Raw genomic sequence first — 12652 nt, 5'->3', positions numbered from 1 at the left:
ACCCCTATATGGCCTGCCTGTTAGCGATCTAATTTTGTGCTGGAATGCCTGGGCTGGTATGTTGAACCGATTCACCACCCAGGTGGCTACATTTGGACTAAATGAGCTGTGAAGGGTTTCATCTTTGCCCATCACAGTCTTCCTTAGCAGAGCCCCTCAGTATGCAGCCACTGCTTTGACATGATTTGTCACAACCCATCAATAGAAAATAAATTATTGCCATTCTCACTTGTCAATGGGCTTGCCTTCGCTTCAGCTGGCCTAATGATTGGAAGCTCAAAGGGAACATTTCCCATCTTTGTGGAGCATGATTATGACCGAACACACTGCTCCCCTATGCATCTTGGCCAGTAAAAACACGTAGGGTAAGCCAATTAATTGGCTGTTTTGCGCCAGTGATTAGAACATTACACTTGAAGTCTGCAGAAACTGATATTAGGCAAGCAAGATTAGGTCGGTTCTGACTTTTATTTGCTTAGTGCAACACGATTAGCAACTGCTTCATTCAAGGTTAGTGCACCTGCTGCTGAAGAAAATCTTCATAACATAATGATGCTGCATACCTTTAAGCTGATAAGAATATTCCAGGCAGAAATCAAAAATCTCCTTAGGAAGGAAGCAAATGAGGAGATGTAACAGAGAACTCAAAATGGCTTTAGAGTCATTCTTGTGTCTGGCACTTTTGAAATGATATTCCTAGGAAACGCACTCTACAAGCTATATTTGCAGAATGTAGAGATGGTAATTGTGTCAGTTCAGGAGACAAAGAATAAAAGAACCAAGAAGCAACATGAAGTAGAAGGTGACACCTTTCAATGAACTAATGAAAAATGAGCTTACTTTAAAAGATACAGAAAAAAACTCCCCCCCCCGCTTTTTTTTTTTTTTTTTTTTTTACAAACTACAGAAAGAGCAAAAGATACAATGGCAAGGCATTAAGTTACACCTCATAATTACATTCAGAGATGCAGTAGATCAAAGAGGAAACTGTATTAAAAAAAATTAAGTCTAGGGTGTGGATTTGAGATTCCCTGTTAATAGCTTTGCCTGCAGTATAGTGACAAGAGGCTTTATCTAACAGAATACTAAACAAAGATGTAGTGTACAAGTAAAAGAATGTCTGGCATTTTAATTATTTTGAATATGATAGTGACTTAGGTTTTGGTCATTTCTCCAAAATGAAGCAGTTTTTATTATTGCCCTATCTTGTCTACCACCCCCTAGGGATTAAAGAGGGAAAAATACTGTCAATAAAGATCATTACCTGAGCTCCTAACTTCCATTTTCTCCAGCTTTCTTAGTGGACTGTTTTTTTCATCTCCTTGTCGAGTCTTTAGCCAGAGATGATTCCCCAATTAAATTTTCAAAGAATGTCCATTTTAGAAAAACTATTGGTGTAGTTTCACGTTCATTTAATTTAGCTTAGGTTTCACCTCTGCCACAGAAAGTGGCACCTGTGGTTAAGAACACTGGCCAGGGCACATACCCATGTTGCGGGTTCTATCCCTGGTCAGGAGGCAACTGATAGATACTTTTCTCTCTCACTTTTCTTTCCACTTTCTCTAAAATCATCATCAACAACAACAACAAAAGAACACTAAAATGCCTCTCTTTGGTACCAGTGATTCAAATGCATAAGTGTCTTTCCCCATATCATAGACATTTTGGTTTACAAAATTCCTGGTCGTTTCTTCTTTTTTTACTAGCATGAGTCACTACTATCTTCCAGTGTTTGGAGAGATAATGTTCTTGTGCTCCCAAATTACCTTTTGTCATCGGATTAAACTCACATATCATCATGGTGAACTCCTTTCTCATGGTGAGTGTTCCTTGTGATAGGAAGTCTTGCCAGCTCAAGGCTTTATTTCTTTCCACCCTGTGCAGTATTTCCAGAGTCCTCTATTAAAGCACAGTGGCTGTTTTCTCCTATCTTATATTTGTCTGGGACTATTCAAGTAAGATTTATCTCTTTTTTTTGTTTGTTTGCAACCACTTCCCTGCTGCATCTCATTTGCTCACAGTTGATCCAAATGAACCTTCTTCATCTTTCTTAACTCCTGCATCATTATATTTCCTATAAAGCTAACCCCTAACTATTTTGAGATATAGTTGAGATATACACACTTGCACACACATACCCAAATAAAAATTGCTGTCTTTTTAGCAATTATGTGCCCATTCCTGAATGGGAACTTAGAGAAGAGCTCACCTGATATATAAATAAATAAACACATGGCCTGTACTCTACATAACACATAGCTGACATTTGCTAGCCAATGACTGTCTTGATCTAGGCTATCTTGTCAATGATTGCTGTCAATACTATGGATATGCTTGTGTGATTTGAATGTATACTTGTGAAATTTAATATATATTAGATAGCAAGGATTTGTGCTACACACATATGTCCCCATAGATTTGTGGCTGAAATAATAATTTTTAAACACAAAGTAGTCCTATGTTTCTCAAACTTTGCCCAATCATATAAGCAAAAAGATTGAAATCTCTACTATTGTCCTTTCTTTAGTGATAGTTTAGGGGGGAAACTGGAAAGTACAGAAACAGATTAAAATCTATATTTTAATTCTCAATTGCCAAATTTCTATAAATCCATGTTAATTAAATAACTTGAATCAGGCCCTCATATACACATTTACTCTTTAATTATTGTGATTATCTTCACTTTAAAAATTCTGTATCAACTGGAAATGAGTCCCATAAAACAAAAAATACTATGACATGCTAATGTTGATACAGGAAAATATGAATACTTCAAAGGCTTTTCCCTCCTCTTTTAATGTACATACATGTAGGAGTTGAATATGAAAGATTTATTCAAACATGTCAGAGTTCAAATAACTAGATAACTGAAGGAAATATTTCAAATGTAAATTATTCATATTTTTTAAATTTTCCATTAAAATACTTTTTCTTGTTAATCCTTACCGAGGATATTTTTTCCATTGATATTTTACAGAGAGTGGAAGGGAAGGGGAGAGACAGAGAGAAACATCAATGTGAGAGAGACACATTGATCAGCTGCCTCCTATAAGTGTTCCGACCGGGGTAGGGGATCAAGCCTGCAACTGAGGTATGTGCCCTTGACCAGGAATCAAACTGAGACCCTTTAGTCTGTGGGAGATGCTCTAACCCTTGAGTCAAACCAGATAGGGCTAAGTTTCCATTTTATTTGGTGAGCATAGACAGTTTCAAATGACTCCTGTGTCATCTTTTATTGGTTTAAAATTAAGCTAAATAGCATAATCAAAGAACTTAGCAAGACAATAAAGGACTTCACTCTTACGAATGTGCAGATGTACATTGCCAGTGGCATCTGATTTCACTTCTTTTGCACACAGTAGCTTCCATTCTAGGTTAGCAGAGCTCCACCAATGAGGAGTTATACAGACCGAGCTTCAGAAAACCAAGTAGTGAATGAAACCCTGGTGTCCCAGATGATATTTACAAACTCAGGATCATCTAGGGCTGAACTAGTGGCCCTCAGAACAGCATGGTATGAATTTAGTTATATATATAGTATATGTTTAGTTATAAATACCATATTGTAGATAAGCCTATATTTTAAAATAACAAACTTGGCTTAAATTTACTTTCTTAAAACATTTCAAGGATAGAGAATTATTATATCAGCGTAGAAAAGAGAACTACAGTCTAGGAAGAACTCTTCTGCTTTTCATATATTCAGATATCAGTGTTTTTTGTTCTATTATGGAGATTGTAGGTGTCAGTATTGAGAACATAATGGGACTGGAAACACATGATATTTAGGATTGGTACAAATTGTAACTAAAGTCACTTATAGAGCAATAGATTTTCTTATCAAAACAAGAAGGTGGGAATTCTTCAAACATCGCAGTGTTGTGTTCTCTTATAACTCTTGGGTATACTGCCCAACAGTATATACTCATGGGGCTCACTGAGTCAAAGTAATGACATTTAGAGAACATTGAATAGAGTGTATTTGGTTAGAAAATCATCACACATTATACTAACAATATAATGCTTAACATAAATATGTATGTATTCAGGGAATGGAACACCATTAGTAATTCTGAAGTTTTTAGATTAAGGATGTGGGCCTACAATAGAAACCATAGAATTATATTCCTATCTCAGTCCACATCAAAAAAACAAACAAACATAAAAAAACAAAAGGATTAGAGCAGTACTGACACTAGAAACTACTAGAATGCTCTGGAATCCTGAACTATCAGTAGTTTCCAAATTCAAGTGCTGTTTCACATCTTTTGCTTTTTTTTTTATGCCTTTCCCCCTGTGCCTTGAACACCTTTACTTTTGTTTTTTACATAACTCCTACTCATCCACCTAAAGTGAGTTTCAACCATCCTGCTTTGGAAAGCTTTGTGTGACTCCATAGGCTGGGTTAGGGGCTCTTATCCATCCAACAGCATTCCACACATATCTGTAGAAACTATAATACTTGAAAGTATTTGCTCCACTGTAAGTGATCTGAGGGCAAAGAATGTGCATACCTTTTCATCTTTTATTTCCTTGCTTTGGCACAGTGCTTATTACTTCATGAGCATTCAAAGAATGGCTATTGAACTAATCCAAAGAGCAGAATAAAACATTCCAGAAGAAGTCTGAGGAAAAGGCTAACATACCATAGAGTTGATCCTGTGCTATGATAAAATTGGAGTGATTTGTCCAAGAATTTACTCCATGTATCGCAGCTCTGGGCTCTAATTTATGTTCCTTCCATCTGCACACTTCTTCCCCACAACACCTGCTAAAATCCTATCCATACATCAAGGTTTCCATTAAATTTCTGTTCGCAATGAATTTATTTCTTATTTTTTAACAGGATATTAATCCTATGACCTTAACCTATAGATTTTATTGTTGTTGTTGTTATGACATACACTTTACTCAACTTTGGGTTCTTACTGTTTATATAGTATATATCTCCTATCCATTTTTTTCTTTTGCACTGGTGTTCACTAAGCTTTATACATAGTAAGCAATTAACCTTAGGCAAAAACAGTTTTAATAATGACATATCAGAAACATATTATAAATATTACCTTGCTATAATCATGAGTTATAATGGAAACCAGAGTTTACTTTTAAAATATTACAAGCTATATGAGATTGTAAAAATATATTCATATTGTTAAAAGTAGTAAATTTATACAAGAAGAGACAACTAACTAAACCAAATCCTTGACTCAGCTTCTATTAAGAATTTGTATTTTCACATGAATGTTCATAGTGACTTTATTTGTAATAGTAAAAAAACTGGAAACCCCAATGTCCATAAACAGATGAATGCATAAACAATAAATAAAGCAATAAAAATGAATATTACAAACTAATCTGTAGTGACTAAAGGCTGACTTGTGGTTGCTTGGGAAAGGGGCAGAGGTGGGTAGGAGACATTACTAAGGGACATGTGGAAACTTGGAGGGACACTGGAAATGCTCACTGTCTTGATTCTGGAAGTGGTTTTAAGGGTATGACTATCCTATCTAATAAAGAGAGAATATGCTAATTGACCCTCATGCTGTTACAAAGATGGCAGTGCCCACAGCCAATAAGGTGGGAATATGCTAATTGACTGCCACACCCTCAAAGATGGCAGCACCCACAGCCACAAGATGGCAGCACCCAGTCCCCTCAGCCCCACTGGGGCAGCAGGCATGCAGCAAGGCCAGGCCTGCCCCAGGTGGGCCCGGCCACTCAGCGTGCCTGCCTCTGGAGACCCCCAGTCCCCTCAGCCCCCCGCCACCCAGAGCCGGCCTGAGGTGTAGGCAAGCCTTGGATGGCAGATGCCCAGCTGATGCCTGAGGCACAGGCAAGCCTGCCCAGCTGCTCAGGGCTGGCCGAGTCTCAGGTAACCAGGGCCAGCTGAGGCTTGTGCTGCCGGCAGTGGCAGCAGCAGAGGTGTGATGATGCACCACCTTCCCCTGATCGCCGGGTTGCCTCCCGCCCCTGAGGGCTCCCAGACTGTGAGAGGCAGGCCGGGCTGAGGGACCCCTGCCTCCAGTGCATGAATTTTCATGCACCAAGCCTCTAGTTAATAATAAACAAGTAAAGAAGCACTATGAGTATAATTCAAGTTATCTGTGAGGCCCTATCTGGGCACATGTCTCCTGAGGCCCACATCTGGGCTTTCTGGAGCTAAGAAATGTGTTTCCAGTGGACTACACCCATTTGTGAGCTCTCATTTAGGTCCCACTGGTGGTCTTCAGAGAAACTAACTGCAAGTGGAATAAGTCTGTTACGTTCCCTATCAGTTTGCCACCGGTCCTGTCCCTATAAGCTCTTCTCAGAGGACAGAAACCACACATGCAACTCTGTCATGTCAATCACTCTATAAACATTTTCCAAGTGAAATGAATGTTAAACTCCACAAGCAGTTTTGTAAGCATTCCTGTGCAGATATTCTGAGTCTATCTAAGATTTTTTTCTGACCCAGAAAATGTTATGAAAAGACTAAGGAAAGTATATTTTTCTTTTTAGGAAGCATTACATATGTCTTCTTTAATTGTTACACTGAAGATTCTCTAACCAACAACATTTGCTTGCTCACAATTGTTGTCTTGAAGAAATGTGAATGTTTTCTAATGGGAGGCATTGAAAATGCCTTAGTTGAAGATTGATTCAGAGAAAAGGCCTCTTTTGGATTCATCTTAATACCTATCAGGTGGTATTATTTTTCCAAGAGTCTTTTACTTTGTCCTTTCCATTCATAAGAGCTTATGTCCAACCTATTATTATTTTCTGCTTATTAGAATGATGCATGGTTAATTATTCAAAATGATTATCTTCAAAATCAAACCTATTTTTTGTCATGACATTTAAAAAGATACAAATAAAATATTATCAGAATATAAATTTGTCAGAAGGAAATACTTTAAAAATTTTCTTTAAATAGCATTAAAATATTTATCAGCAAAGGCCTATGGTTCCCTACTTCAGTTAATGTGAACTAGAAAAGGGCAACTGAGCCATGAAGTGATGACTATCAATGTTTCTGCTAATTACTGGATTTAAAGAAGAGTTGCAAAGCAATACGACCTAACAGTGGACAGGAGCAAACAATAAACAGGTTAGCTTGGGACCCTGGGTGTCCAAAGATGCACTTTGAAGATGTATGCCTCTCTGTGGACTCTCATTTGGGTCCTGCTGATGATTAACTCTCCCTTTCCTGGGCTGTCCCAGTCTCACTCCCTTCAAGGGGAAGCTGCTTTCCCTGTTATCTCTAAGGAGGCCCTGGACCTGTCTCCACACCAGGATTGTGCTTTGCCTGCATCCTGCCCTAATAGCCGACTGAACTCACTCTCCATTTTGTTCTAATTATTGTATGAGACCCAACTATATTTCTGAGTTCTCCTCTGCCTACATTTGTCTTAGTCAATAGCCTTAATCTACATGTGCTATGTACATAATCAAATTGTCTACATACATTTACTGAGTACCCTCAGTGTGCAAGGCACTAAAGTTGTATAACCTCCTAAACGAAAAAAGCTGAACATACCAATTGTGTGTGAAATAGATAGTTCTACTAGATTCAGACAAGGAGAATCAAGTTACATATGTATAAATATAAGTATAGGAGAAAAAGATCTTTAGAAATGGCAGCTACTTCTGGTATTCAGGAGACGAGAAGAGAAAATTACAAACCTGGAAACGCTGAAGTTATTGCTAGAGGAAAGCAGACTGCTTCCACATTGGCCAGGACTGATTACTGTCTTGTTCATCTTCACTGAGACTTTTCAACTTAGTTTGCTCACCCACCGCCCCCCACCCTTCCCTCAGCCACCACTAGTGAAAATACAGATCAGCTTTTATAATAAAAATTAATTTAAAAAATGTTTTTCTCAAACATCCACATTTGTGGAATAGCCATGACAAAAAGTAGGAGGAAAAAAACAACAACTAGATAAGTGGCATTATAAAGTCTGTGACAATGACAGTCATGCTTGCTAAGTAGTCCAGGTGTCCCTTTTGTTATGATGGAGCCGTGTGACTGGTACTGGCCTATGGACTCTGAGCAGACTCACCACGTGTCAAAGCATTTGACTGCCTGTGGAAAGGGACCCTCCAGTGATTCTTCCATGGCCATGGCAACAAAAGAGGCTGCGGGCTGAGACGGCAGATTCAAAAGTGGAGGTGGCCCTGGTTACTCAGTCACCACATAGAGAATACTGTTCCCGAGAGTTGTCTGGGCTCACAGTTACTTTGCTTTCTTTACCATAAATAAGTCATAGCATTAATCTGAGTTGTATGTGGCAGGCTAGGGCCTGACGGTAGACCTCTGTGCTGAATGAAATTGCTCCTGATAGGCCCACTTCTCATTTAAACGCCAGAATAAGTTTACCCAGGCAGCATAGTGGGGTGTCCTTAAACACCTGTCACCATAAATGCAGAACTCCCTTTTTGTGTTTGCAGAAGCAATTCCATGCCTTTCATATGTGGGAGGCAGTGTGAAAGACTTCATACTATTTATTAGAGGAGTTGTTATATTTCACATATGCCTTTATGAGGCCATATTTTCTTTCTCTAGCGTAATTCCAATCATTGGTCATGGAATTTGTTTTCTTTTCTTTCTTTGTTACTTTAAGGAAATTAAGGTCAGCTGATATACTTTCACTCTCCACATCTGACTCTAAAGCAGAACAATTTCCATTGAGGGTTCTTGTGGACCTTCATTTTGGTTATGTTCTAACAAAGTCTTATATTGACTTCTGGGTGGCCTGACATTCCCTAACTGATAAACTACGTGGGTTTACTTTTTTATGGGGAGATTTTAATTTAGTATGATAGATCCAGCACTGTTTTTCAGGTTATATATGCATGCCTGGAAGCCTTTTAATAACTTGCAATAACAAACAAAATGAATGTGACTTTTACAGTAGACACTTTTGTAATTGATATTTTTACCAACTTAGGGTGTTTATTTATTTTGCCAAAAAATAAAGTGGATTCTTTCTATCCCTGGGGAATAAAGAGTAATGGAATTGCAATTTAATAAAAAGTTGTGAGATATTCCATAGATGCAATGAAAAAAATTCATACAGATATATTTCTTGCTGTAGATCTGATCCTTGCACAACTCACAGAAAAAAAAATACTTTTCTCCTTTCTTAATAAATTGATTTGCCTATGTATAAAGTAGTTAGGGATCAAGGTGTGATAGAATATTTTAAATATATTAATAAGTAATAGGTAAGATTTGTATGGACCAAAATCCTCTATAGGATAATTCTATTATTTTATATAAAATTATTCATATGCATTTATGTATATATAACATACATTAAATATATAAATATTTATACAAAATTCTATTTGAACTTTCAAAATTATACATTTTTAGTACTGAATAATAGGATTTTGGACACAAAAGTGATTTTGATAATTGACAGAATTCTGCCTAAGACCACAGTAGAGCCAAGAACAAGAAACAAGAATAGGGAATCTACAAATTAGCATTTTATGATTTTTTCTCTTTCATAGCATTTAGGAGCAGCTTTGAAAAGATCAAATGTCCTAAGCAAATTAAACTTATTTCTTCTACACTTAAGTAGCATAGTGACATGGTTCCTTGAGAAATACTGGAACTCTTGTATAGTTTTGAGGCATTAGTGAACAATGTTTTTGGATGATAAACAGTAATAGAAATTTGAGATTAAAATGGCCTTTTCACGGGAGTAGGTCACACCTATGAAAACCCAGGTAGGTATTTAAGTTTGTCTTCCATTTCTTGATACTGAGCTTCTTCGGGTGTTTGTGCATTAGTCAATTTGACACCTCAAGGATCCCTAATTTTTATGAAGATGTCAGCATGCTAGTAACATTTTTTAAACGACCTATTTTTTTTTTTTAAAGAGTCTGCTTGCCCATGATTGAATATAACTTTCCAGGAAAGTTATAGGGCTGATGAAATACTGAATAGGTTATGGGAGGAGGGGTTGCAGCTGAGGAAGGACAGTGAAGAGGAAGTAGAAGAACATGAGGATTTTAATAATTTGCTGCCGAGATGCTTTGTCTCAGTTCTCTAGGCACAGAAATAATAGCTACTAATTATTAAGCTGTGCCAACAACTTGAAGAAATAAAATCACCGAGTCTCAGTTTTTTCCCTCTGGATTTAAGGGCAATTTTATCTCACAGATTAACGTGATGACAAAATTATGTAATATATACAAAAGCCATTCTGAGTTGCATATACAAAAGTATTCAAGGTTTCAAATCCATAGGGACACTTTCATAAACTGGGTAACACTGAAAAGTCTTGCAGGGTTTTTTTTCAGCTGTACATGTATTTCTGATGTGATGGACACACTAAAGAAATAAATGTTATATCATAAAAAAGGTTGAAAGAGACACTGCCTAATATAGATGTCACCTACGTCATTGAAGACTCTGAAGGTCCCAAACACTGCAAACCTTAAGGACATCTGAATATATAATCTCAAATGCCTTTGACCCATCATCACCAGCTGTCACCACACTCATTAACATTTTCTTATTGCAAATCTTATTTTTATGCATTTCTAAATTCAGGTTTAAATAGTCAAGTAACTACATCAGACTTACAAATAATAGCCAAAGTTAAATACTAATATAATCACTCATGGGAAAGAATAATTTGAGGTTTTTCTTATGATCTCATTTATGTTAACAACTTTCACTGTAGCAAAAAGTTTTAGATAGGCTTATAAACTTACCCTGCTTATTTACAGTACCAAAATAAATTTCCTGAGCCCTTCAGTTCTCTCATACCCTTATACAAATGTTGCATGATAAATAATACAAGAAGAGTCTGATATCAATATTGGTTACTTCTGCTAGAGTTTCTATTTCTTCTAGTTTTCAAACTTGAATATCTTGCCTTTCTATTCACATATTTATACTCATCAAGTCCTATCTACATTTCCTTTTAATTTTGTGACTTTGATTTTTTAGTTTATTGCTAATTTCATTCAGATGCTCCTCCAATAATCTTGTGCACAAACTATCTAAACTAATTTCCCACGATACTGCAACAGCCAAGCAAGTCTACTTTTGCATCAAACATGCTTTGACTTGGGGCAGGGTGGTTGGGTGGGTTTCCTTCTGCTGAGAAGACCTTTCAGTGGGAGCATTTGGTGTGAGACCTGAATGATGAGAAAGGACCAGCTGTTCTAAAAGTTGGGGGAGGAGTGTTCCAGGGAAAGAGCAGAGCAAGAGAAAAGCTGTAGTGGGGGGGTGCGAGCGGGGTATGCTTGAGGAGGAGAAGGCTAGCAAGGAGGATGTGGGAGTGAGAAGAGATAGGTGGGAGGGAAGCCACATCCCACAGGGCCTCACAGCAGTTTTTCCAAGTTTGATGGAAAGCCACTGAGGGGTTTTAAGCAAGGAGAGTTGGCAGGACCTGGTTTACTTTTTAAACGGTCACTCTGCTCGCTGATAGATAGATGATGTGGGAGCTGGAGAGTCCTCTACAACACTCCGGGACATTCTTACTCCTTCCTCAGAATTCCCGGGAACTTCCTTGCTCACTGACTTGGCTTTTAAGTATATGCAATCTTGTACTATTTCACTTCAGCTGTGTAGCACACAACTTGACTAAATGCTCTTTGATGGACTTTAGACCTTGGCTTCTGTCTTAAGACCCCTTTGTGCTCTGTACAGCATTTAGCCAAATGCTTTGCACATAATAGGTACACACCAGATAGTATAGTAATTTTTGTGGAGCCCTGTTATATAAACTAGCAAAACAGAATGCACTTGAGACTTCCAGAAGTGAATGTCCCAAGTAGGAAGTGGCCCTGTAGGTTAGCTCACCCTAGCAATGGTGAGCAGTCTGGACACTGGGCCTTTGAGTTTTCTACATTCAATGAACCTCATTCCATGTTGGCACCTAATAGAGTTCATCAACATGGCTGGAGCATACTAAAAGTTTATTAAAAATTATCAAATGCTACACTTATGATTAGTGCATTTTATTATATGTAGATTTACCATCAAAAGAAAAGAACAGTAAAAATAATGTGCACTCTAGTTAATGATCTATACTAATAAAAGGGTAATATGCTAATTAGACTGGGTCAACCGGACACCCAACTTCCTTCCGGACAGTTAGGGGGCGACCAGGCCTGCCGGGGACCAGTTAGGGGGCGATCAGGCCGGCAAGCAGAGGCAGTTAGGGGCAATCAGACAGGCAGGCATGTAGAGTGGTTAGGGGCAATCAGGCAGGCAGGCAGGTGAGTGGTTAGGAGCCAGCGGTCCTGGATTGTGAGAGGGATGTTCAACTGCCTGTGGGATGGGGCCTAAACTGGCAGTCAGACATCCCTTGAGGGGTCCTAGATTGGAGAGGGTGCAGGCCAGGCTGAGGGATGCCCCCCTCCGCCATGCACCGGGCCTCTAGTATACTAATGATAATGTAGTATTTAGGGAGAAGTGTATTGAAGGCTGCAACTGACTTTGATATGCAAAAAAAAAATAACATGGATTGACGAATGGGTAGAAAGAGGATAGATACGTGAAAGGGTAAATATAGTAAAATAGCAGAATCAAAGTAATGGATATCTGAGTATTTGCTGTAAAATTATTTAAATTTTTCTATAAGTTTGAAACTTAATAATAACATATGTTGAAAAGTTAGTTGAAAATGATAACTAAAAA

The 12652-nt window shown here is 38.0% G+C and overlaps 1 protein-coding gene across 2 annotated transcripts in view; it reads right to left on the bottom strand.

The window, feature by feature from the left end:
- Positions 1-12652, bottom strand: part of KIAA0825 (KIAA0825 ortholog) — a 367814-nt gene that overhangs the window by 52316 nt on the left and 302846 nt on the right. The window lies entirely within an intron of this gene.

The sequence above is a fragment of the Myotis daubentonii genome, chromosome 4 (assembly GCF_963259705.1).
Source record: "Myotis daubentonii chromosome 4, mMyoDau2.1, whole genome shotgun sequence".
NCBI lineage: Eukaryota > Metazoa > Chordata > Mammalia > Chiroptera > Vespertilionidae > Myotis > Myotis daubentonii.
This window is presented reverse-complemented; position numbering and strand designations above follow the sequence as displayed.